The sequence below is a fragment of the Carcharhinus amblyrhynchos genome, chromosome 34 (assembly GCF_965287045.1).
Source record: "Carcharhinus amblyrhynchos chromosome 34, sCarAmb.v2.hapA, whole genome shotgun sequence".
In the NCBI taxonomy this organism is placed as follows: domain Eukaryota; kingdom Metazoa; phylum Chordata; class Chondrichthyes; order Carcharhiniformes; family Carcharhinidae; genus Carcharhinus; species Carcharhinus amblyrhynchos.
Window position 1 is genome coordinate 12029003 of NC_137357.1, and position 26421 is coordinate 12055423.

The following is a 26421-nucleotide window of genomic DNA, read 5'->3' on the forward strand; positions in this document are numbered from 1 at the left end:
ATTTGTTGGTGGGACGGGGGAAGGGTGGAGTTGGGAGGAGGGGTGTGGGTGGGGCGGGGAAGCTGTGGGTGTATTGGGGGTTGGTGAGTCTGCCTTCTGCAAGTTCAGTTTTCTCATTCTTTCACAAAATACTAGCACACATTCCCACCCATGTGGACCCTCCAATATGATGGGATTTATTCCTTACTCTTTTAAAACTGAACCCTTCAGTATGGACATTATTTTGCATTGTTCAGCAGTTATTTCTTGAAACCTCCCCTTTTTTTTTGCTGCATTAAACCTTCTCTTTCCAAAATTGCTTGTTGGCCTTTTGAGTGAGAAATGTGCTTCATCCACCATAAAGGTTGGACAGATCTATCCGAACATCAGGAGGTGCAGTTTTGTCCTATCCATCATGTTAGACCCATGGCAGAAAGTGCCAATCCTGAGTAAATCTCTTCCTCAAATCAAGGGCCAAATTTTGACCATGTTGAGGGAACTTTACTTTGTATGTCATTCCTGCTATACTTGCCCTCAGCACATTTAAAGAGATGAGAAAGTGCAAAGAAAAATTTATTTCCTTCGTGAAACCCTTCAGCTTGGAACAGCACAAAAGACATGAGACATCAATTGCATAAAACCTTTAAGGATTTACTCTGCTAAAGTTGGGCAGTCCTTGAAAAAAAAAGAGGCAAATGGTGACTAACAAAGCAAATATGAACTCAATCTTATAAATTTTATTGGGAATATCGTACCCAACAATACATTCAATGAGCTACATCAAAACAGTGGAACAGAAAGCAATTTAAAATATTTACAAAGTATCTGGAACTGAATGAAGAAATTGAGGCTTGTCCATTGGGATAAAGCTAATCTTGCAGATTAACACCCTTCAAAGTTTCTCTTTTACATTCATTTTTTGTAGAAACAAAATCAGGGCAGCTGATATAATGGGCAGGAAATCAACATTGGTCGATTTACAACAGAGGAGAAATTTTCCAAAAAACATTATTATCCCTGCCGTTTTCAGTGACCTCACAGTTAGCACCAGACCCTGCTAGGATCCCCGTAACCCCGTCTTCTCTGCTGAAGGTTTATGTCTGAATACGTTTGGCCCCTAAAGTTTGGCAGAAGAATATGGCGGTACAACACTGGTGTCCATACTAAACAATCTCATGCATTTTTACAGAAAGACATATTAAAAATACAGAATTCTTTTATCAGTTTGAATACTTCCCTAGCACTCAGTCACTTTGTCGTGACCTCAGACTACAGGCAGTCTTAGGATATTGTTTTTCTGTTAAAAATATCCAATTTTGTAATTTACATGTTCAGAATACCCGACATGGCACAGTTATATCGGCAGTGAGTGACTGAGGTTTGCTACCAGGCTCTTCTGACTGTGCAGTACTGGCACAATAAAATGAAGCGTGGGTTTAAAACCTTCTTTCTTCACTTCTCCTGCCCATGTTTACATTCAAATGACTCACTCGTATGGTCAGTGACAAAGAGATAGGTTTGGGATTCAACTCCTTCCCAAGTGTGCTCATTTAAATGAGAAATGATAGCAAAGAGCAAGGAAGTAGGCCAATCAAACTCAACAAAATGTTCAATTTTCTGATAAAATGCTACTTGTAACAAGCAACTCCAATGTTGCAAAATGCCTCCAATTCATTCGTACTCTCATCGAACACAATTAGTAACAATCTGAAAACGATGTAAGACTGAACTCAGAAATACTACACCCACTGTGCAAATCCTCCATTCTCAGCCTGTAAAGCATCACTCAACCTGGAGATCTGCTGGAACCCGCAAGGATGCTTCAGGCATCATTTTGGCATTGTGATGAGATGTGAGTAGCACAATCCGTAAGGCACCCATTCCCTTGCTCGCACCTCCAATCTATGCAGAGTTTGCCCTGCTTCAGTGGTGCGACCCTGATAGAGGACCATCAGCAGACTGGATAGTCAGGATAGCACTAAACCACACAAACAACATAAGTCACACAGTGCAACCTCACTCCAATCCAGCCATGGTCCACAACCACGGTACTGCAAACTGGAACTAAACTTGTTGTAAATGTCACATTCAGCTCAGGTCAATTGCACTGCATCTTGCTGTCTTCCCTTGGTTCTGCCTCACTGTGAAGGTGCATTGGTAGGGAGATGTAGATCTTCAAACGTTGGTCATCAACCCAGGCAATCCATGACTGCATCAGGCAGCCACTGGAGATATACCACCTGAACACAGATCTACATTAACATCACAAGTAAAACCAGGCATAAGGGGAGGGATACAGTCATTGGGGTAGAAACAGCAAGAACAACAAAAGGCAGCTGAAGTTAAACATTAATGGCGCATGGAAGCTTTTGACAGCTCTGTGTTGACTGTGGACAGGGGGAAACTCTCATAACTGTCCGAAGCCCCACCACAGCGACACCTGTATAGCATAGCCTTCACTTCCTTCTGGAAGTTGCTGTTGAGGAAACCATAGATGATTGGGTTGACACAGGTGGACAGCATAGCTGTCAGGTGACAGAGGGAGAAGATCAGGTTGTGGTGACAAATGGAGATGGCCTCATGGTCCCAATCGAAGATGGTGTTGAAGACGGTGAGTGGCAGCCAGCAAAGGGCAAAGGCTGCGACGATCGATGCCAACATGACGTTGATCTTCCGACTGTGGCTGACCCTGTGGTTGCCGTCCCTCGCTCGGTCCACCATCTCCCTGCGTCTTCGAAGTCGCAGAAATATCCGGAAATAGCAAGTCAGCATCAGGAGTAGTGGCACGCCATATTGGAAGACCAAGAGGCAGGTGGTATAGGCCAGCTTCTGTTGTTCTGAAGACCAATGCTCAATACAAGCTGCATGGTCTTCAAAGGTGTCCAGGAGAAAGGAGATATTTACGTAGGGCTCGCTGGTCAAGACATTGAAGGACACAAAGGGCAAAGAGATAAAGCATCCCACCAACCAGCTGACGGCTACTGCCAAGTAAGCATGTCGCACGGATGGCTTCCAGCCAGTTGGGTTGATGATTAGCTGGTGTCTTTCCAAAGCAATCAGCACCAAGGACAGGATGGACACGGTCACTGACATGCACTGGACAAAAGGTGTCAACTTGCAAAGTGCAGCCCCAAGGATCCAGCGGTCCATCATGGTATAGATCACTGTCACTGGTAGGCATATGGTGGATATGAGGATGTCGGAACAGGATAGATTGGCAATCAGGACATTGGTCACATTGCGCATCTCCTTCTGCCTGATGATGACCAGAACCAGGCACATGTTGCCAATCATGCCCACTGCCATCACTGCACTGTAGGCCACAACAAGGAAGGTGGTGCTACTCACGGAGTCAGAGCAGAACTGGAACTGCTCTGCCAGCAATGAAATGTTGGGCCAGGAACCGGGATGGAATTTAATGGTGTGGTTGAAGTTCTGATCCATTCTTCAATGGAGACTGGTCAAACTTTGCCTCAATGTTACCCAAGATGCAAGTTCAGTGCAAGCCTTCGTCAGACAAAAATGGCAACTTTTTTCAACCCATCTCATGATCCTTCTCTGCTAGGATTTGAACTAAGATGAGCTCGTCAGTGTTCCCTCAGTTTTCTGTGCACCATCGGAATCCCCTGTATGGAAAATATGGAATTGAGTCAAGTCAGGATTCACACATTTGACACTGCACATGTCATGATGTCTACACATTTAATATTGGCTGCTACATTAGTTGCAGTCCAACAGTGACAACATGTCAAAAAAAACTACATCGGCAAGAACATACTTTGATGTCCTGCATTGTGCAAGATGTGGTACAAATACAAGTCCTTATATTTAAGATCTAGCCTCTGTAGAATTCCATTCAGCTTTTCCTGTTACAAATTCATCTGTACATTCTTAATAAAAATTTCCTCTGTCAGTCTGTCCACCTTTATTTAACCATTAACATTGGTTCACAGATCTAATTATTAATTATATCACAAATGAGGTCACAGGAAATGACAAAGTAGACAGAAAAATGAGGCCGAAAACTGGCACTGAATTACACTGTCGAGTGTCCTTCTACAACCAATGCACTGGGATTGTCCCACACTGTTTACAGGGTCAGATTAAAACTGTTATTTACTCACCAAACCATTTTCACTGGAGCAGCCCAAGGCCAAGTTCATAAATGCAATCCAGCAAATCAAACAAAGTATTCTAAAACAGGGCAATTATATTCAAGCTTATGTGTTAAAGACATGTTAAAACTTTATAAACATGGCTTCAGTACGGCATTTGCATTTTGCTTCATGTGTACACAAGTCTCTGAGGTTGAAAATTGCTCATGGACTTGATGAAAACCTTGTGCTGGAAATTATGGCCCAACTATCCATGCCGCCTGACGTCTCCACTTGGCCTGGATATCTTGCGCCAGACTTCACCGGATTGGAAATTTGATTGTAACAGTCGGGGTGGGGGTTGAAGATTAACAGTGGCAAGGTTCTCCTTAGATGATCTTGTTGTAGACTTGCACTTTCCTGGAAGCCAATCCCGACACCGACACAGCCAAACCTTAGAACCTCAGAAATAGGACATGATACAGCCACACTGAACCTGCTCTGCCATTCAATACAATCATAGCTGGCACTGGACTTCAACTCCACATTCCTGCATACCTGTCATCCCTTGATTCCCTGAGAGCAAAACTCTGTCTAACTCAGTCTTAAACATATTCAATAATAGAGAATCCACAACTCTATGGGATAGAGAATTCCAAAATGGACAACCCCCATCTTACACAAAATGATTGGATCCTATCCTGTGCTCTTGGTTAGATAAGGCAAAGGAGAATCCAAAGAGCTTCTACATACACATAAAGGGCAAAAGAGTAACAAAGGAGAGAGTAGGGCCTCTTAAGGATCAACAAGGGTCATCTATGTGCGGATTCACAAGAGATGGGTGAGATCCTAAGTGAACATTTCTCTTCAGTGTTTACTGTTGAGAAAAGCATAGGTGTGAGGGAACTTGGAGAAATAAATAGTGATGTCTTGAGAAGTGTACATATCACAGAGGAGGAGGTGCTGCAAGTCTTAAAGCACATCAAGGTAGATAAATTCCTGGGACCTGATGAAGTATATCCCAGGACGTTGTGGGAGTCTAAGGAGGAAACTGTAGGTCCCCGAGCCAAGATATTTGAATCATCAATAGTCACAGGTGAGGTGCCTGAAGATTGGACAGTGGCAAATGTTGTACCTTTGTTTAAAAAGGGCTGCAGGGAAGAGCCTTGGAGAAAGCTCACAGGCCAGTGAGCCTCACATATGTGGGAGGTAAATTGTTGGAAGGTATTTTGAGAGAAAGGATCTACAGGTATTGAGAGATGCAAGGACTGATCAGGGACAGTCAGCATGGCTTTGTGAGTGGAAAATCATGTTTCACAAATTTGATTGAGTTTTTTGAAGGGATAACCAAGAAGGAAGATGAGGGCAGTGCAGTTGATGTTGTCTACATTTCGGCAAGGCCTTTGACAAGGTACTGCATGGTAGGTTGCTGCATAAAGTTAAATCTCATGGGGTCCAGGGTCACATATTTAAATGGATACAAAATTGGCTTCTTAATAGAAGCCAGAGGGTGGTTGTCGAAAGTAGTTTTTCAAACTGGAGGCCTGTGACCACCAGTGTGCCTCAGGGATCAGTGCTGGGCCCGCTGTTATTTGTCATTTATATTAATGATTTGGATGAGGATATCGGGGGTATGGTTAGTAAGTTTGCAGATGACACCAAGATTGGTGGCATACTGGACAGTGAAGAAAGTTATGTCCAATTGCAACAGGATCTTGATCAATTGGGCCAGTGGGCTGATGAATGGCAGATTGAGTTTCATTTAGACAAATGTGAAGTGATGCATTTTGGTAGAGTGAACTAGGGCAGGACTTACTCAGTTAATGGTAGGGCGTTGGGAGAGTTCAGAACAAAGAGATCGCGGGGTACGTGTTCATAGCTCCTTGAAAGTGGAGTCACAGGTGGACAGAGTGGTGAAGGCGGCATTCGGCATGCTTGGTTTCATCGGTCAGAACATCGAATACAGGAGTTGGGACATCTTGTTAAAGTTGTACATTGGTAAGGCCACACTTAGAATGCTGTGTGCAATTCTGGTGACCCTATTAAAGAAAGGATATTATTAAACTAGAAAGAGTGCAAAAAGATTTACTAGGATGCTACCAGGACTTGACGGATTGAGTTATAAGGAGTGGCTGAATAAACTGGGACTTTTTCCTCTGGAGCGCAGGAGGCTGAAGGGTGATCTTTTTGAGGTCTATAAAATAATGAGGGGCATAGACAAGGTAGATAGTTAATATCTTTTCCCAAAGGTAGGGAAGTCTAAAACTAGAGGGCATAGGTTTAAGGTGAGAGGGTAGAGATACAAAAGTGTCCAGAGGGACAATTTTTTCACACAGAGAGTGGTGAGTGCCTGGAACAAGCCGCCAGAGGTAGTTGTAGAGGCGGGTACAATTTTATCTTTTAAAAAGCATTTAGATAGTTACATGGGTACAATGGGTATAGAGGGACATAGGCCAAATACGGGCAATTGGCATTAATTTAGGGGTTTTAAAAAAGCGCAGCATGGAAAAGTTGGGCCCAAGGGCCAGTTTCCATGCTGTAAACCTCTGACTCTATTCCCCAGTTAGGGGAGCAACCTCTTAAGCTCAAGCTCCTTCAGAATCTTGTATGTTTCTGTGAAATCATCTTTGATTATTCTAAACTCCAATGAATATCAGCTCAATTTATCCAGTCTCTCATCATAGAGGCCAATCCAGTAAACTTTGGTTGGTGAGCCTCCAGTGCAAGGATATCTTGCCTTAAATACACAGACCAAAACTGGGTGTGGTACTCCAGGTGTGATCTCACCAAAGCCCTGGACAACTGCAGTAACATTTCCTTATTCTCATATTCCAATCCCTTGCAGTGGAGGACAATGTGCCATCTGCCTATCTAATTGCTTGCTGTAGCTGCACTTCTTGCACGAGTATATCCAAGTCCCTTTAACATCAACACTTCCAAATTTCACCCTTTTAAAATATATGCTGCTTTTCCACTCGGTTAGGAAATCCAAAAATACTTCGGTATATTGGGAGTTGGGGAGGTACAATTCCCAGAATAACAGAGCCTTGGGATTTCTGAGCATTTGCCAACTGGAGACCGGCCACAAATGTGCAGGTCACTGATGTCACCGTCCACTGGCCGGAAACTAACCCTGCAAATACCACAGAAGGAAATCACAGAAAGATAAGTGCAATGAGGCAAAACTGGAGATCAGGTGACCTGAATAGGAATGCAACGCGAGAGAAGTTGGCCCAGGGCGCAGGCTACGGCGTGAAGATCAGTGAGAAGATGTGATCTGACTTCACATTCCTGCCCACAAATAACCTTTCACCCCTTGGTTTATAACAAATCTATTCAGCTCTACCTTGGGACAGAGTTCCAAAGATTCATGGCCCTCTGAGGGAAATTAATTCTCCTCATCTGTCTGTATTCAATGACCTTTCACTTTTAAACAGTGACCCCAAGGTTCTCCCACAAACATCCTCCCCACATCCACCCTGCCAAGACCCCTCAGGATCTTGTATGCTTTAATCAAGTCACTTTTTGCTCTTCTAAACTAGGCCCGGTTTCAAAGTTGTGAGAAGCTTTAATAGAGTAAATAAATCCGAGCCAGATGACACTGATCTGAGAAAATTGGCAAAAGAACAAAACCAGCAGTTTCTTTTTATGTGTTGATCAAGAATGCTGGGATTCTGATTCAATTCAGCAATGATAATGGGAGCTGTTGACCGATGGTGTTGATCAATCTCTATCAATGCCCCATGACACGAGGTCAGTGGTGGTCAACTTTGAGAACCGGAAGTCCAAGGGCAAATATACATCCTGGAATATGATGCAGGCACCACAGATCAAAAAGTACAGCATAGAAACAGGCCCTTTGGCCTCCAAGCCTGTGTCGATTGTGATGCCTAATTAAACTGAAAAAAGCCTTCTGCTCTTATTCTGTCCGTATCCCTCTATTTCCTCCCTACTCACACACCATCCAGGTACCTCTTAAATATTGCTAATGTGCCCACTTCCACCACTACCTCCAGCACAACACAAAATATTATTTTCTGGAAGAAACCTAATTTGCATTTGACTTAATATCAAATATGTAAATCTTGGCCTTCAGGGAATCGGCTCCAGAGACGGATCACTCATTGAATAGTTATTTCCACAGGTTAGTTATGAACTAACACCCCTTCAGGCGCAGGCTCTGTCTTCTGGTTTCATTGTTTTGGGGGAATGCTGATCACGATTATCGAATACCTTTAGAGTCCTAAATATCAATCTGGTTCAGCTGTTTGAGATATCACAAAGATCACATGCTCAATAAAACAAGGCCAGAAAATACACCAATTTAATTAATTTACAACAAAGTACTGCAGATGCTGTAAATTAAAGCACAACGCTGAAATTAGAGGTAACATTTCAAGTTGATGGCGCTTCATCTGACCCCCAACCGAAACCTCATTTCTGTTTCTCTCCACAGATGCTGCCTGAGCTGCAAAGTAACCCTTTGATATTCAAGTTCCCTGGATGGGTTTCTGGGACAATTGAGAGTTGGTTCAATGTATAATACTCTCCCCCCAGAGTTAGAAAGTCAGAGGTTCCAGTTTCACGTCAATAAATCCAGCATTACCTTCTCAGTACAGAGCTGCACTGTCAAATGTGTCATCTTGCAAGGGGACATTAAACTAATGCTTCGAGTAAAATCTACAGAAACATGGCGGCGGCAGCGGGGGGGGGGGGGGTGTGGGTGTGATCAGGTTTCAACAACTCCAGTTTTAATTGGACAGAAGAGGTTGATAAAGGAATGGTATCTGACTGCATACAGGACTTCTTTCGAACTGGGTACATAACAAATCTAATAATAAAGGGAAAATTTGCTATTAGATTGTATGATGGTAAATAAAGCTGTAATTTAAGAATGACATAAGCGAGATTAATAGATTGGAGTAAGGCTGATTTGGAAGGGCCAGGATTGAACTTGGGAAAATAAAAGTTACAGTAATTATTTATGCTCTGGTAATATGTCATCGATGAATAAAAATATGAAAGCTTAGTGTTAAGGAAGAGGCTTACATTAGGAATGTGGACAGCTGATGGTTGATAAGGAGGGAGTGAAAAAATATATTGGAAGGCAATAAGTTGTCAAGGAACATACAACAAAATAAAATGGGAGACTATAATGAGAATAAGACCATTAAATACCACAAGTGAAAATAGGGTTGTGGCAGCATTAAATAATTATTTTGCTTCACTTGTTTTTCCTATGAAATAAAACACATGCACATGACATGGAAAGATGAGCTGAGTAATGAGTAAAATTCATTTTAAATAAAAAAGTGGATGTTGAAGGATTTGGAACAATTTTTAGCCGGGAAAGCTAAGTGGCTATTCCACTCCACCTCCCTCTGAGGTCCCAGCATCACAGATGCTCGCCTTCAGGCAATTCGATTCTCTCCACACAATATCAAGAAATGGCTGAAGGCACAATACTCAAGGGCCCAGAAAACATCCTGGCAATAGTCCTGAAGACCTGTACTCCAGACTAGCTGGGCCCTCGCCAACAAATTCAATGTTACAACACTGGCACCTACCCAACAATGTGGAAAATTGTCCAGGTGTGTCTGGTTCACAAAAAGCAGGACATAACTAACCCAGCCAATTACTGCCCATTCTCCCGCCTCTCAGTCAGCAACATGATGGAAACAGTCGTCAACAATACTATCAAACAGCACTTACACAGCTCTCGTATTCAGTTTGGCTCTGCCAGGGCCACTTGTCCTGATCTCATTTCAGCCTTGGTCTAAACATGAACAAAAGTGCTGAACTTAAAGGGGGAGATGAGAATGATTGCCCTTCACATCATTTACTCAGTGTGGTGTCAAGGGGCCCTGGCAGAACCTGAGGTCTATGGGAATTAAGAGGAAACAAAAACTCTGCTGGTTGGAGTTGCAAAAAGCAATTTGGTTGTGGTTGCTGCAGAGGACAAAACTCTGTCTCAGAGCATCACTGCAGGAGTTCCACAGGGGGGATAGTGTCCTTTGCACAAGCATCTTCAACTGCTTCATCAATGACCTTCCCTGCATTATAATGTCAGAGGTGGGAATGTTTTCTGATGTACAATATTCTGTACCATTCACAAACCCTCAGAAACAGAAGTAGCTGTGTCCATGTGCTGCAAGACCTGGACAGTGTTCAAAAATAGGCTGAAAAGCGGCAAATAATACATTCACAACCTTCAGTGCCAATGATGGTCATCTCCAACAAGACATCGTCATATTTCCTTAACTTCCAATTGCATTACCATAGCTGAATCTTTCACTATCAAATGCATGGGTGTTACCAAGATCAGCTGTGATCTTATTGAATGGCGGAGCAGGCTCGAGGGGCCAGGTGGCCAACTCCTCTTCCCAGTTCTTGTTATTCCATAAATTATTTTTAAAAATATATAACCAACCATTAATAGGACAAAAACCCTAATTCAAATGGACCACATTATAAAAGAATCTAGTGAAGAGATAGTGAAAGGATTAAGACACATATTTAATAATTCATAGTTAAAAAGTGTTCTGTCAGAGGATTAGTGGACAGCGAACACAAATCCAATATTTTAGAAGGGGATAGAATATGTCCAGGAAATTATAAACTGATCAGTGGCAGGAAAAATAATCTCTATTAAAAGGACAAAATAAAATATTGAGAAAAGAAAATTACAATTATGGACAGTCAGCATGAATGTCAGTAAAATAAAAATTTGACCAATCTTGTTGAATATTTGAAGGGGAACAAATAGTAAACAATGGTGATGGAATAGAGGTCATTTTCTAAAGGACTGCAATGAAGTGCCCCATAATGGGGGAGACAATGACATGCCACAGGAGTTGTATTCCAAAGGCCCAGGCTAATGCTTTGGCGACATGGGTTCACATTCCATCAATGGAATTAAAATTCAAGTCACAAAATGATAAACAAGTCTCAGTCATTGTGTCCATGAAATCACTGTCAATGTCGTAAAGACCCATGTAGTTCACGAATGTCCATAACGTAGGAAATCTGCCTTCCTTGACATTGAATAGAAACATAGAATCCCTGCAGTGCAGAAAGAGGCCATTTAGCCCATCGGGTCTGTACCAACACAATCCCACTCAGGTCCTATCCCAATGCATTTACCCTAACTAGTCTCCTTGATACGAAGGGGCAATTTTAGCATGGCCAATCCACCTAACCCACACATCTTTGGCCTATGGGAGGAAACTGGAGCACCCAGAAGAAACCCAAGCAGGCATGGGGAGAATGTACAAACTCCACACAGATAGTGACCCGAGCCAGGAATCAGGTCCCTGGCGCTGTGAGGCAGCAGTGCTAACCACTGTACCACCATGCCGTTCCCAGGTCCTGACCTGGTGTGACTTATACGTGACACCTAATTGTGGAGAAAGTTAATATTGAGAAGGACTTCCGATAAGTGAGAGTTGAACAAGAATAAATTTAGAGAAAATAATTGGCAAATTAGTTTCAATAAAAATAAATGTGAAGGAGTATAGTTCTGAAGGAAGCATAAAGAAGTGGTTTAACTTTGAACATATCAACCTATATGGGGGAAAGAAGCAAGGAGATCTCAGAGTACAAATACTCTGACCACTAAAAGTTGCATCACAAGTTAGTAAGGCCTTTAAAAAAACAACTTGACACTTGGTTTTATTTTCAAACGGATAAAATTGAAAAGGAAGCAAATAATTTTAAACTTGTATCAGACTTTGGTTAAATCAAGCCAGTCCAGGGATAACATTAAAACAAAAACAAAAATTGCTTGTAAAACTCAGGTTAGGCAGCATCTGTGGAGAGAGAAAAAGAGTGTTTCAAATCTTTCATTAGAACCTGATCATTGATATGAAATGTATGGCAGGATTTTCAATACTCCCTGCAGTGTGTTTCTTGATGGCATAAGGTGGCTCACTGTAGCCAGAATGGGATGTTCCCGTCCTGCCACTGTCAATGGGGCTTCCCATTGAATCCATCCTCCTTTGCCAAAAAACCATTAGCGGGAAAGGGGTGGGGTTTGTGGGGTCAATGATCCCCACCACCAGCCAGTGGTCAGAAAAACTCTCTGTCTCTCCATACGCTTGATGCGTGTCGAGCATTTTCTGTTTGAGTTTCAGGGGATTTTCACAGTAACTTCGTTGCAATGTTAATGGAAGCCTACTTGTGACATTAATAAATAAATATTAGATTTCCAGTATCTGCACATTTTACCTTTCTTCTTAGAGCTGTCATGATGTGGAATTGCCGGTGTTGTATTGGGGGAGGCACATTAAGTAGTCTCAGATACCAGGTTAAAGTCCAATGGGTTTATTGACAGCACAAGCTTTCGGAGCACTGCCCCTTCCTCAGGCACTCACCTGCTAGAGTATACATGCATTTCTGCTTGCTGTATTATGAAAAAGATATAGAGAGGGTGCTGAGAATGTTTTGCTCCGATGACACCAGAAATGAAAGTGCATACAGGTAATGAAGAAAGATTTGAGGGGGTGACCGAACAAAAATCTTTAAAACTACCAACAGTTTTGACAGTGAAAACAAAACATTTCCACTTGTGGGGAAGAAGATAACCAGAAACCATCAGACAGCCACCAAGGAAACTAATCGGCAAAGAAGAAGAAACTTTATTTTTGCAGAAGAGTTGTGAGTATGTGGAACTTGCAATTGTAAGGAGCTGCTGAAGCAAATTGGACATGTGAATGACATTTAAGAGGAAACTAGACAAGCAGATGACGGAGGAGGATCCAGAGGGTTCTGGTGATAGATCAGATAGCTGTAAAACAGCGAGTGGAGAGGAGAACTTGGTAAAATTACTATCATTCAGGAAGTGGGTCCTGATGGGCTTCATCCAAGGGTCTTAAAAGAGGTGGCCAATGAGGATGTGTTGGCGTTAATTTTCCAAAATTCCATAGATTCTGTAAAGGTTACATCAGATTTCAAATATAACTTTTTATATCAAGGATCAAGGGAGGCAGAAAACTGAAAACTAAAGGCCAGTTAGCTTGGCGTCTGGAAAAGGTTTTGAATCAAACACTGGAGAGGCTGAGCTGGACACTTTGTAAAAGTTGCGGTTAATGGGAAGAGTCTGGCTTTGCAAAAGGGAAATCACTTTGAACTAATTCATTACAGCTCTTTGAAGGAGAAGCCTGTGCTGTGGATAAAAGGGAACCTATTTACATATTGTACCTGTCTTTCCACAAGGTATTCAATAAAGTGCTACATCAAAGGTTATTGTGGAAAATAAAAGCTCATTGTATAGACAGCAATACGTTAGCACGGACAGAAGATTGTCTGACTGGGAGAAAGCAGGGCAAATGCAGAAATGGGTCTTTGTCTGATAAGCAGGATGTGGTGAGTGAGGTCCCGCAACAGTCAGCGCTGAGGCCTCAATCTTTTAGAGTTTACATCAATAACTTGGATGAGGGGAGCAAAGGCATGGTAGCTAAATTTGCAGATGGCATAAAGATAGGTATGTTGACATAAGGAGTTTGCAGACAAATAAAGACAGGTTGAGTGAGCAGGCAAATATCTGACCAATGGAGCAAAATGTGGAATCTTTACTTTGGTGGCAAGAATAAAAAGCAGTCCATTACTGAAAGGAGAATGACAGGATTTAGTCATAGCGGTTTACAGCATGGAAACAGGCCCTTCTGCCCAACTTGTCCATGATGCCTTATTTTTCAAACCCCTAAGCTCATCCCAATTGCCCGCATTTGGCCCATGTCCCTCTATACCCATCTATCTAAATGCTTTTTAAAAGGCAAAATTGTACCTGCCTCTACGACTACCTCTGGCAGCTTGTCCTAGACACTTAGCATCCTCTGTGTGAAAAAATTGCCCCTCTGTATCTCTCCTCTCTCTCACCTTAAACCTATGCCCTCTAGTTTTAGACTCCCCTACCTTTGGTAAAAAATATTGACTATCTTGCTGATCTGTGCCCCTCATTATTTTACAGACCTCAATAAGATCACCCCTCAGCCTCCTATGCTCCAGAGTAAAACTTCCCAGTCTATCCAGCCTCTCCTTGTAACTCAAACCATCAAGTCCCAGTAGCTTCCTCGTAAATCTTTTCTACACTCTTTCTAGTTTAATAATATCCTTTCTATAATAGGGTGACCAGAACTACACACAGTATTCCAAGTGTGGCCTTACCAATGTCTTGAACAACTTCAACAAGATATTCCAACTCCTGTATTCAACGTTCTGACCGATGAAACCAAGCATGCCGAAAGCCTTCTTCACCACTCTGTCCATATGACTCCACTTTCGAGGAGCTATGAACATGTACCCCGAGAGCAATTTGTTCTGTAGCTCTCCCCAACACCCGACCATTAACTGACTGAGTCCTGCCCTGGTTCAATCTACCAACATGCATCACCTCACGTTTATCTAAATTAAACTCCATCTGCCATTCGTCAGCCCACTGGTCCAACTGATCAAGATTCCATTGCAATCGGAGATAACTTTCTTCACTGTCCACTATGCCATAAATCTTGGCATCATCTGCAAACTTACTAGCCATGCCTCCTATATGAACATCTAAATCATTAATATAAATGACAACTAACAGTGGACCCAGCACTGATCCCTGAGGCACACCGGTGGTCACAGGCCTCCAGTTTGGAAAACAACTCTCTACAACCACCTTCTGGCAAGAACCCAATTTTGTATCCATTTAGATACCTCACCGTGAATCCTGTGAGATTTAACCTTATGCAATAACCTACCATGCATTACCTTGTCAAAGGCCTTGCTAAAATCTATGTACACAACATCAATTGCACTGCCCTCGTCTACGTTCTAGGTTACCCCTTCAAATAACTCAATCAAATTTGTGAGACACAATTTTCCACTCACAAGCTGACTGTCCCTAATCAGTCCTTGCATCTCGAAATATCTATAGATCCTGTCCCTCAAATTACCTTCCAACAACTTACCCACCATAGATGTGAGGCTCACTGGCCTGCAGTTCCTGGGCTTTTCCCTGCAGCCCTTTTTAAACAAAGGCACAACATTTGCCACTCTCCAATCACCCATGACAATTGATGGTTCGAATATCTCAGCAAGGGACTTGCAATTTCCTCCCGAGCCTCCCACAATGTCCTGGGATACACTTGGGACGTCTTGTTGAAGTTGTACAAGACATTGGTAAGGCCACTCTTGGAATACTGTGTGTGGTTCTTGTCACCCTATTATAGAAAGGATATTATTAAACTAGAAAGAGTGCAGAAGAGATTTACTGGAATGCCATTGGAACTTGACTGTTTTATAAGGAAAGGCTGGATCGACTGGGACTTCTTTCTCTGGTGCGTAGAAGGCTGAGGGGCGATTTTACAGAGGTCTATAAAATAATGAGGGGCACAGATCAGCTAGATAGTCAATATCGTTTCCCAAAGGTAGGGGAGTCTAAAACTAGAGGGCATAGATTTAAGCTGAGATGGGAGAGATACAAAAGGGACCAGACTGGCAATTTGTGCACACACAGTGTGGTGAGTGTCTGGAACAAGCTGCCAGAGGTAGTAGAAGAAGCAGGTACAATTTTGTCTTTTAAAAAGCATTTAGGCAGTTACATGTGTAAGATGGGTACAGAGAGATATGGGCCAAGCATGAGCAATTGGGACTCGTTTCGGGGTTATAAAAAGGAGTGGCATGGACAAGTTGGGCCAAAGGGCCTGTTTCCATGCTGTTTCCACGGTGTTCTAGTGCATGAGTCATAAAACATAGGATAGAGTCCATTAGTGCTGAAGGAGGCCATTTGGCCCATCAAGTCTACACCGACCACAATCCCACCCAGGCCCTATCCCCATAACCTCATGCATTTACCCTAGCTCGTTCCCCTGACACTAAGGGGCAATTGTGCACACGCAATCCACCTAGCCCGCACATCTTTGGAGTGTGGCAGGAAACCGGGGCACCTAGAGGAAACCCACCCACTGGGAGAATGTGCAAATTCCATACAGACTGTGACCCAAGCTGGGAATCAAACCTGGGTCCCTGATGCTGTGACGCAGTAGTGCTAACCACTGTGCCACCCAAAACATAAGCATGCAGGTACAGCATGTCATGAAGGACGAATAGAATGGAATTGAAGGATATAAAAGCCAGTTCAGAAGAAGTTTACTTGACTGAATGTGTTGTTCGATGGGCATAGGTGGGCTTATTTCCATTTCAGTTCAAAAAATTTGAATGAATTATCTAAGATCCTGAATGATTTTGACAAGGAGGATATGGAAAAGATGTTCCCTCTGTGGGTCGTAGAGTTTCACAGTATGTAAAGAGGTCCATTCTGTCTGTGCCAGCCACAAAACACTAATCTGTTCTAATCCCAGTTTCCAGTACTTGATCCAGTGCCTTGTATGCTATGATGTTTCAAGTGCTCATCTAAATGTTTCTTAAATGTTGAGAGTCCAGAACAAAGGGTCACTGTTTTAAAATTAGAGATTGGTTTGCCCTCACAGGAATGGATGACAAGGCTGTGGAAGCAGAGCCATTGAATATTTTTAAGGCAGAGGTAGACAACCAAAGGGAATCAAAGATTACAGGGGGGTCGAGTGAAATATGAAATTGAAACACAATGAGATCAGCCGTGCGCTTATTGAATGGCAGAGCAGGCTTGAGGGGTCAAATGGCCTACTTCTGCTTCTATTTTGCATGTGTCTATGGTTGGAGGAGGTTCAATGGGATCATAAATACTGACAGAGATGAATTGAGCTGAATGGATATACAACTCAGAAACAAGCCAATGTAATTACTGCTTGCAGAATTCTCCTGATCACATTTAGACAAGGCAAAAGTAGAAGTGACTAGACATCACTCAGCACAAAGCAGACAATCTTGAACAGATTGACTTCTCTCCATCTTGCAAAATATGATAACCCCAACAACAAACAATTGCATTTATACAGCTTCTTCAAGTTAGAAAAGGGGTCATAGCACTTGACATAGGCATTAGGAAAACTGTCACAAAGGTTAAGGAACTATGAGAACAAATGGGATTGCAGGTAATGTCTTGAGATGGATAGAAAGCTGGTTAGCAGATAGGAAGCAAAGAGTTGGTATAAATGGGTCTTTTTCTGATTGCCAGTCAGTGACTCGTGGCTTTCTGCAGGAATCTATGCTGGGATCCCAGCTGTTCATATTATATATGAATGATTTAGAAGAGGAAACTGTAAGTATAATCTCCAAATATGCAGATGACACAAAGTTGGAGGGAGGGTGAGATGTAAGGAGAATGCAAAGATGCTTTAGCGTGATTTGGACTGCCTGGATGTGTGGATATCCGCATGGCAGGTGCAGTATAATATGGATAAATGTGAGGTTATCCACTTTGGTAGCAGTAACAGGAAGACAGATTATTACTTGAATGGGTGTAAATTGAGAGCGAGGAAACTCACGAGACCTTGCAACCCTCATGCGGCAGTCACTGAAAGTAACTGCACAGGTACAGCAGTCAGTGAAGGCGGCAAATGGTATGTTTGCTGCAATTGTGTAGGGCGTTGGTGAAGCCACACCTGGAGTATTGTATGCAGTGTTGGTATCCTAATCTGATAAAGGATGTCCTTGCTGTAGAGGGAGTACGGTGAAGGTTTACTAGACTGATTCCAGGGATAGGAGGACTGGGTGGCACGGTAGCACAGTGGTTAGCACTGCTGCTTCACAGCTCCAGGGTCCTGGATTCAATTCCTGGCTTGGGTCACTGTCTGTGTGGAGTTTGCACATTCTCCTCGTGTCTACGTGGGTTTCCTCCGGGTACTCCGGTTTCCTCCCACAGCCCAAAGATGTGCGGGTTAGGTTGATTGGCCATGCTAAGAAATTGCCCCTTAGTGCCCAGGGATGCGTAGGTTAGAGGGGATTAGTGGGTGTAATATGTAGGGATATGGGGGTAGGACCTGGGTGCGATTGTGTTCGGTGCAGACTCAATGAACCGAAGGGCCTCTTTCTGCACTGTAGGGTTCTATGATCTATAACGTATGAGGAAACCAAGTTATTATGACTGTATTCACTGGAGTTCAGAAGAGTGAGAAGGGATTTCATCAAAAATTCTAACAGAATTAGACAAGGTAGATTCAGAAAGAATGTTCCCAGTGGTCGGGGAGTCCAGAATGAGGGGTCATAGTTTGAGGATAAGGGGTAAACCTTATAGAGCTGAGGTGAGGAAAAATTTCTTCACCCAGAGGGTTGTGAATGTGTGGAGTTCACTACCACAGAATGTAGTTGAGGCCAAAACATTGTCCAATTTCAAGAAGAAATTAGACATAGTTCTTGGGGCCAAAGGGATCAAAGGATATGGGGTGAAGAGGAGATCAGGATATTAAATTTGATGTGCAGCTTAGGTGGATCAAAATGAATAACAGAGCAGGCTTGAAAGGCCAAATGGCCTACTCTGCTTCTAGTTTCTATGAAAAAGCAAAATGCTGTTGATGCTGGGAATGTGAAATTAGAACAGAAAATGACCAAAATATACAGCAGGTCACGCAGTGTCGGAGAAGTGAAAAGAACAGTGAGTTCATGTTGTAAAGTCTGTGACCTTCTGTCAGAATTCTTAGAACAAACGACCAAAAGCTTGATCAGTTGATTTCAAGGAGGATCTTAAAAGGACAGAGAGGTGGTCATGTTATGGGAAGAAAGTCCACTACCTTAGACGAGAGAGCTGAAGATCGAGACTCGACTCCCAACAGAGATCTCAGATGGTTGTCACACTGAAGGGCATCATGGAGATGGGCAGGACCTTTCAGACAGTTACACAGACAGAGGTTCAAAACATGGAATCAGCTCTGTAGGGAAAAAAAAACACTCTGATCCTTGAGCTTATTGTACCATTCAATCATTTTGCATTTGGTTGGTGACCCACTTTTTCTCAATATCCCTTGATACCCTTATCCAATTAACATCTATCAATCTTAGTCTTGGAAACGTTTATTAACTGCCACCATCCACAGTTTGTTGTGGCCAACAGCTCTAGATTTCCAAGTTCTTCCTAATTTAAGTTGATAGTGGCTTTTAAGGAGTGTCTTGGCAAGTACATGAGTAGAATGGGAATAGAGCGATATGGTCCCTGGAAGGGTAGGGGGTTTTAGTTCAGTCGGGCAGCATGGTCGGTGCAGGCTTGGAGGGCTGAAGGGATCTTCCTGTGCTGTAATTTTCTTTGTTCTCCTGATTGACGACCCTGTATTTTTAAGATGACATCGCCTCCTTCGGTTTTCTTAACTTCATCAAAGGAGATACTTTGTTACATAACAGAAACATATGGAACATAAAAAGGCCATTCAGCCCACTGAGCCTGCAACGTTCCTTCATTATCCCATTAGTACCGTTTCTCTTGTTCTTTCCCATGGCCTTGCAATCTATTTCCTTCAGGGAAAAAGCAAGAGACCCAACTCACATATCCTGTTTAATATTTATTTCTTGAGCAACATTTTAGAAACCGATTATGTTGTTTTATTGGATTAATGAATCTCATTGCTGTTTCTGGGAGTTTTATTTCCTATCTTACATTAGTGACAACATTTCAAAACATACTTCATTGTTTGTAAAGCATTTTAAAGTGAGCTGTGTTCCTCCAAGGCTTGACATAAATGCATATCTTTGATTCAAGTATTTATCCAATTCCCATTTGAAAGAGGCCATCTAATCCACATTTCATCACCTTTTCAGGGATCTGGAAGCACGCATTGAAATTTGATGTTGTGGGAAGGGGATCAGAGGTGGGATCTGAATATCCAAGGATTTGTGTCCTATCAAAAGGACAGGCAGATAAGTGGAGGGTTTCCTTGTTGGTGAGAAGCAAAATTAAATAATCAGCAAGTGACATAGGATCGGATGGTGTAGAATTTATGTGGGTAATGTTGAGGAATCGCAAGGGGAAGAACGTGGGTAATGTTGAGGAATCGCAAGGGGAAGAATTCCCTGGTGGGAATTGTGTACAGGCTCTTGAGCAGTAGTCGGGATGTCGGACAGAAATGAAATCAGGAGATAGAAAAGGCAATATTACAATAATCAGGGGGGATTTCAATATGCAGATGGACTGGGAAAATCAAGTTGCTAGCGAACCCCAATATAAAGAAGTTGTGGAATGTCAAAGAGATGTTTTTTTTTTGGAGCAGCTTGTGCTCGAGCCCACAAGACAACAGGCACTTCTGGATTTGATGATGTGTAATGGGGCAGACTTGATCAGAGGACTTAAGGTGAAGTGACCAGAATAGAATTCAGTTTGAGAGGGAGACATTGGATTTGGATACAACCAGTTCAACAATTGAATAAAAGAAACTACAAGGCCATGAGGGAGGAGCTGGCCAGATTTCACTGGAAAGGGAGCCGAACAGGAACGACTGTGGAACAATAGTGGCAGGAGTTTTTGGGGATAATTCAGAAAGCACAACAAAAATTCATTCCAGGAAGAGGAAGCATGTTAAGGGGAGGATGAGGCAACGTGGCTGACAAGGGAAGTTAAGAACAGCATAAAAGCAAAGGAAAGAACATAGCGTGAGGTGAAGAACAGTGGGAAATCAGAGGATTGGGAAGCCTTTAAAAGCAAGCAGAGGACAACAGAAAAAACAATGAGTGAAGAAGATGAAATATGAGGGTAAACTAGCTAGTAACAAAATTGCAAGACTTCTTTGCATGAAAAAAATGGTAACAGAGAGGCAAGAATGGACATTGGACCATGGAAGATGAGACTGGAGAAGCAGTAATGGGGGGACAAAGAAATGGCAAAGGAATAGAGAGGAACTTTGCATTCATCTTCAAGCTGGAAGACACCAGTAACATGCCAGAACTTCAAGAGATTCAGAGGGCAGTGGTAAATGTAGTGCCCATCACAAAGGAGAAGGTGCTCGGGAAATTGAAAGGGCTGAAGGTGGATAAGTCACCCAAACTGGATGGACTAGACTGCAAGGTTCTGAAAGAGATGGCTGAGGAGATTGTGGAGGCATCTTTCCGGAATCAGTGGAGTCAGGGAAGGTTCCAGAGGGCTGGATAAAGGCTAATGTCACAACCCTGAAGAAGAAGGAAGGGGGGCAGAAGATAGAAAATTGTGGGCCAGTTAGCCTGACCTCGGTCGTGGGTAAGATCTTGGAGTCCATCATTCAGGATGAGATTGCAGGGTACTTGGAAATGCATGGTAAATAGGGCTGAGTCAGCACAGCTTCGTCAAGGGGAGGTCACGTCTGACAAATCTGTTAGAGTTCTTTGAGGAGGTAATGAAAAATTAGACAAAGGAGAGCCAGTGGATGTGATTTATTTGGATTTCAAGAAAGTCTTTGACAAGTTGTCTCACAGCAGGCTGCTAAATAAGCCCAAAGCCAATGGTATAAGCGGCAAGGTACTGGCATAGATAGAAGATTGGCTGACAGACAGAAGGTAGAGAGTGAGGATTAGGGGGTCCTTTGCAGGATGGCAACTGATGACAAGCAGTGTTCCACAGGGGTCAGCATCAGGACCACAACTTTTCACTATATACATTAATGATCTGGAAGATAGAACTGAGGGCATGGTTGCTAAATTTGCAGATGATACAAAGATATGTAGAGGGACAGGTAGTGTTGAGGAAGTTGGGAGGCTGCAGATTGATTTGGACAAATTAGGAGAGTGGGCAAAGTAGTGGCAGATGGAATACAATGTGGGAAAGTATCAGTTTACGTACTTTGGTAGGAAGAATAGAGGCAGAAACTATTTTCTAATTGGGCAAAGGCTTTGGAAATCTGAAGGGAATTGGGAGTCCTGGTTCAGGACTCTCTTAAGATTAACGTGCAGGTTCAGTTGCAGTTAGGGAGGCAAATTCAATGTTAGTATTCATTTCTCGAGGGCTAGAATACAAAAATAGGGATAAGTCTCTGGTCAGGTCCCATTTGGAATATTGAGAGCAGTTTTGGGCCCCATTTTGGCTAAGGTCAAGTCTAGTGTTGACACGCTGTGCTTGGTTGAAGTCATTAAGTTACATTTTAGCTTTATTTGAAGCAATTTTTAAAAGCAGCATCTCGGCCTTTTGGCTCAGATGCAAATGAGATCAAACCTTGGAGGAGGTGCTATGCCTACTCCAATCAGCTTGGATCATGTAGATGAAGCCCAAGACAGGAGGTGAGAGCCCTGTTTCGTCAGCTTGGAGCGGGAATGTCTCAACTTGTTGAGACTCTGAATTGGACTTGATTGGATTGAATTGGATTAAAAATGAACCAAAAAGGAAGGATGTGCAGACCTTGCAGGGTGTCAGAGAAGGTTCACAAGAATAATCCCAGGAATTAAGGGTTTGTAATATGAGGATCAATCGAGGAGTCCAGATCTTGACTTGTTGGAGTTTGGAAGGAAGAGTAGGGGTGATCTGATTGAAACTTACAGAACACTGATAGGCCTAGATAGAGTAGACATGGAGAGGATGTTCCCACTCATGGGAGAGATGAGAACTCGAGGAAAAAACAGAGTGAAGGGACACTCCTTTAAAACTGAGATGAGGGAGAATTTCTTCAGCCAGAAGGTGGTGAGTCTGTGCAACTCATTGCTACAGTGGGCTGTGGAGGCCAAGTCATTGAGTTTCTTTAAGACAAAGATCTTGATCAATAAAGCGATCAAGGGTTACGGGGAGAAGGCACAAGAATAGGGATGAGAATCATATTAGCCACAATTGGAGCAGATTCAATGGGCTGAATAGCCTAATTCTGCTCCTATATCTTTTGGTCTTATGGCAAATTCCACGAAACAATTTACTGTTGAGAAAATTCTCCTTCCCACCAATCCCTCACCTTCATCACAGTTTTTTTCTGTTGTTCAAACTGAATCCCTTGATCATTTGAAGCAGCTTAATCAGGCACATTACTTCAAGAGTTTGGTAAGTGGTCAGGAAACAAAGCATAATCTGCAGGGTTATTGGAAAAGATTAAGGAAATTGGATTCACCGTAAAATCTTTCAAAGAAGCAGCACAGCCACCATGAGCCCAATGACTACCTTGTGTGCTGCAAGATTCTATGAAATTAAATCAGTCAAATAGAATCCCTACAGTGCATACTCCTGGACCCCAAAACATTTCCCAATTCTCAGCTACGTGGGGCACAGTGCTAAGATTTCTTTCCATCATACCCGAATGCAACAATTTTCTTTCTGTGGTAAAATGTGCATGAAAAAGTCATCATCACCATCATAAAAGCTAAAATATTGTGTGCGATTCTCAAAACACAATAACGCATAAGTAAGCCCTAGGCTTGTTAAACTGCTCAAAAGACGGGAGTGTGCTCTTTAATTTTTCGCACGCACACACACTTCCCTCTCAGGACCTCAAAATTCAGCAACATGCAGTGAACTGAACAAGGTCCACATGCAGTCATTGGTCCGAGGGGAAGCCAGTCAACAATGAACAGCAAGCACTCACTGCCTAATGACCACTACGTTCAGAAGCTGCCAAGTGCACAGTGCCCATGGTGAAGCTTGACCCTTACCTTAAGTCACACGCACAGAAAGCAACAGCTGCGATTCTCACCGTCTCGTTTGGGCTGATGTGAGGATTGAATTACCCCTGCTGTCTCGGGGAGGGAGGGAAGACGCTGCGGTGGCTTCTCTCTTTTGATTTCCAGCTGTAGAACTGGCAGCAGCTGACGTCTATTCGGATGAAGGGAGGGGGGCGATCGGTCCTAAAGGCCTCAGCCCATCTTCACGATGCAATCTGCACTGTCTCACACACACACAGAGAAAGGCGACAGCAAGTGTCAGCAAATAGCAGCAGGCTGCTTTATTCCTGCCGAAAACTAATTTCCATTACCAACCTCTCCTCCGGTTCAGACTGATCGCAGCTACCGGAAAGTTCTTTTATCTGCTGCCGAGATTTGTCTTCTGTTTGGATCTGAGATTCGTACAACATACTGCAGTCTCTAGCCTCCGTCTGAGTGCAACTCCGCAATGTGCTGTGATAGGTTAGAAAGGCAGCCGAGAATCTGGGCTCTGAAGGGATTTCGCTCGCAGGTAATTAAAGAAAAATCAATGAGCAGCAAGAGTTTTTTTGTTACAGTGCTACTGGATGGTGATGATAGCGTGTGCTGCATTTAAACAATTACATTGGGGTCGAGCACACACCATCCCCTGGGAGCAGCACTTTTCTCACCTCCTGCTCAGTGGCCTTTCCGGCTCCTGTTATCCAGACTCAAAGAAACCGCTTGCATGCATTTCCGTGGCGCCTTTCACAATCAAAGCACGCCCCCCCCCCCACCCCAATAAAGGATGTTAGCCATCAATGCAGCCAATTTGCTCACAGGAAGATCTCACAAACTGCAATATGATGGACGGCCTCACAATCTGTTTTAGTCATGGCCGTAAGATCTCAGCAACCACTGCACTGTTTTGAATACTGCCACAGATCCTAGGATATCTCTGACACCTTCCCAATCTTGTCTCAGCTTGGAACACAGGAACAAGCTCTTTAAGCCTGTTTCAAGGTGACAGAACTGGTCTGTGACCTCCCTCCACACATCTGTGTGAAGTGTTGGAAAAATTCAACAGTCTTGCAGTATTTCTGGAAAGGGAATCAAACTTCATGTTCTGAGTCCAATGTGACTCCTTTGGAACTAGCCGTAGAGAGTCATGTTCAAAGTCTCTTGCAGAGTCACACTGGGCTTCAAATGTTAACTCTGTTTCTCTCCACACATGCTGTCACACCTGCTGAGCTTTTCCTGCACTTTGTTTTTTATTCCATGTCCAGCAGTCGGAGTATTTAGATTTTATTTGTACTTTAACAGCTTTTGTGAACAAAAATATGTCTCATAAGAATGTAAGAAATGGAGCAGGAGTAGGCCTTCGAGCCTGCCCCGCCATTCGATAAGATCATGGCTGATCTCAAGTGGATCAGTTCCACTTTCCCGCTCTCTCCCCATAACCCTTAATTCCCTTGTCTATCAAAAACCTATCTACCCGTGACTTAAATATATTTAGCGAGGCAGCCTCCACCACTTCAACAGGCAGAGAATTCCAGAGATTCACCACTCTTTGAGTGAAGAAGTTCCTCCTCAACTCCGATCTAAACTGCCCACTCCCTTATCTTGAGGCTGTGCCCTCGAGTCCTGCTATCCTTTCTAAGCAGGAAGAAGCTCTCTACCTCTACCCTATGCATCCCCTTCATTATCTTATACGTCTCTATAAGATCCCCCCTCATCCTTCTAAACTCCAACGAGTACAGACCCAGTCAGTCTCTCTTCATAGTCCAACCCCCTCATCTCCGGTATCAGCCTAGTGAACCTCCTCTGCACTCCCTCCAAGGCCAAATATCCTTGGATATAGATCTCAGATTGCAAATTTACAATTGATCTAGCAACAACTACCATTTATTGAAAAGAGTTCCAAACGTCTGCCATGTTTTGTGTGCATGTGTCTCCTTTTTTCTCTGCTGAAATGGCTGGCTTTATGCTTCCAGTCCTGGACTCCCCAGCTCAACTCTCCATGTTGACCCGATTTGAGTCACAGAGTCATAGAGGTTTACAGCATGGAAACAGGTCCTTCGGCCCAACTTGCCCATGCCGCCCTTTTTTTTAAAAACACCCCTAAGCTGATCCCAATTGCCCGCATTTGGCCCATATAAACACCCTGCTCACTTGTCCACATGTCCATCTTTGGCCTTTTGCAGTGGTCGAGTGAATGCCAACGCAAACTGGAGGAACAGCACCTCGTCTTCCAATTGGGCACTTTACAGCCTTCTGGACTGAACACTGAGTTCACCAACTTCAGAGCATTAACACTTCCCTCCACATACACCCCAATTCCATTTATTTTATTCTGTTTCTTCTTTTCATCTCATTTATCCATTTTTATCATCCTTCTTTCTCTCTTCTATTTTCCACTTCTCCATTCCTGTTCTCCTTCTTGTCCCCTCCCCATCCCCCTTTCAGGACAGGACCATCTGTACCTCTGTTCTGTTATTCTGATCTCTTAATGGACACTTCTCGCACCTCTTTCAGCCATCTTTATCCTCTTTTATATTCTTTTTGTCCTTTTACAGCTCGCCCTCCCCCACTCTCATAGTTTATAAACCTTTTCTGATTTTCTTTACCCTTAGCTCTGACGAAGGGTCACCCGGATTCGAAACGTTGGCTCTCGTGTCTCTTCACAGATGCTGTCAGTCCTGCTGAAATTTTCCAGCATTTTCTGATTTTGTTTCAGATTCCAGCATCTGCAGTGGGTGGAGCTCCAGGGTCCTGGTGACCAGGAGAGAAAATGTTTGCCTCATTGACCGACAGGACCAGGTTAACGGATGCCCTCTTTAGAGGGGGGAAAGGTCCTGCAGGGTGAATGTGTGGTCATCCGAGCAACAGAAGAAAAAGATCATCAGAGTTAGGAGCAGGAGGACGCCGTTCGACCCACCGAGGC

The 26421-nt window shown here is 43.2% G+C and overlaps 1 pseudogene across 1 annotated transcript; it reads right to left on the minus strand.

Moving 5' to 3' along the window:
* Positions 1–756: 756 nt before the first annotated feature.
* LOC145361373 (neuropeptide Y receptor type 1 pseudogene) lies at positions 757–23608 on the minus strand (annotated as a pseudogene). Its single transcript, XR_013889824.1, has 2 exons — positions 23511–23608; positions 757–3605 (listed from the first exon to the last, which is right to left on the minus strand). The product of XR_013889824.1 is annotated as a neuropeptide Y receptor type 1 pseudogene (transcript).
* Between the last annotated feature and the right edge of the window lie 2813 nt (positions 23609–26421).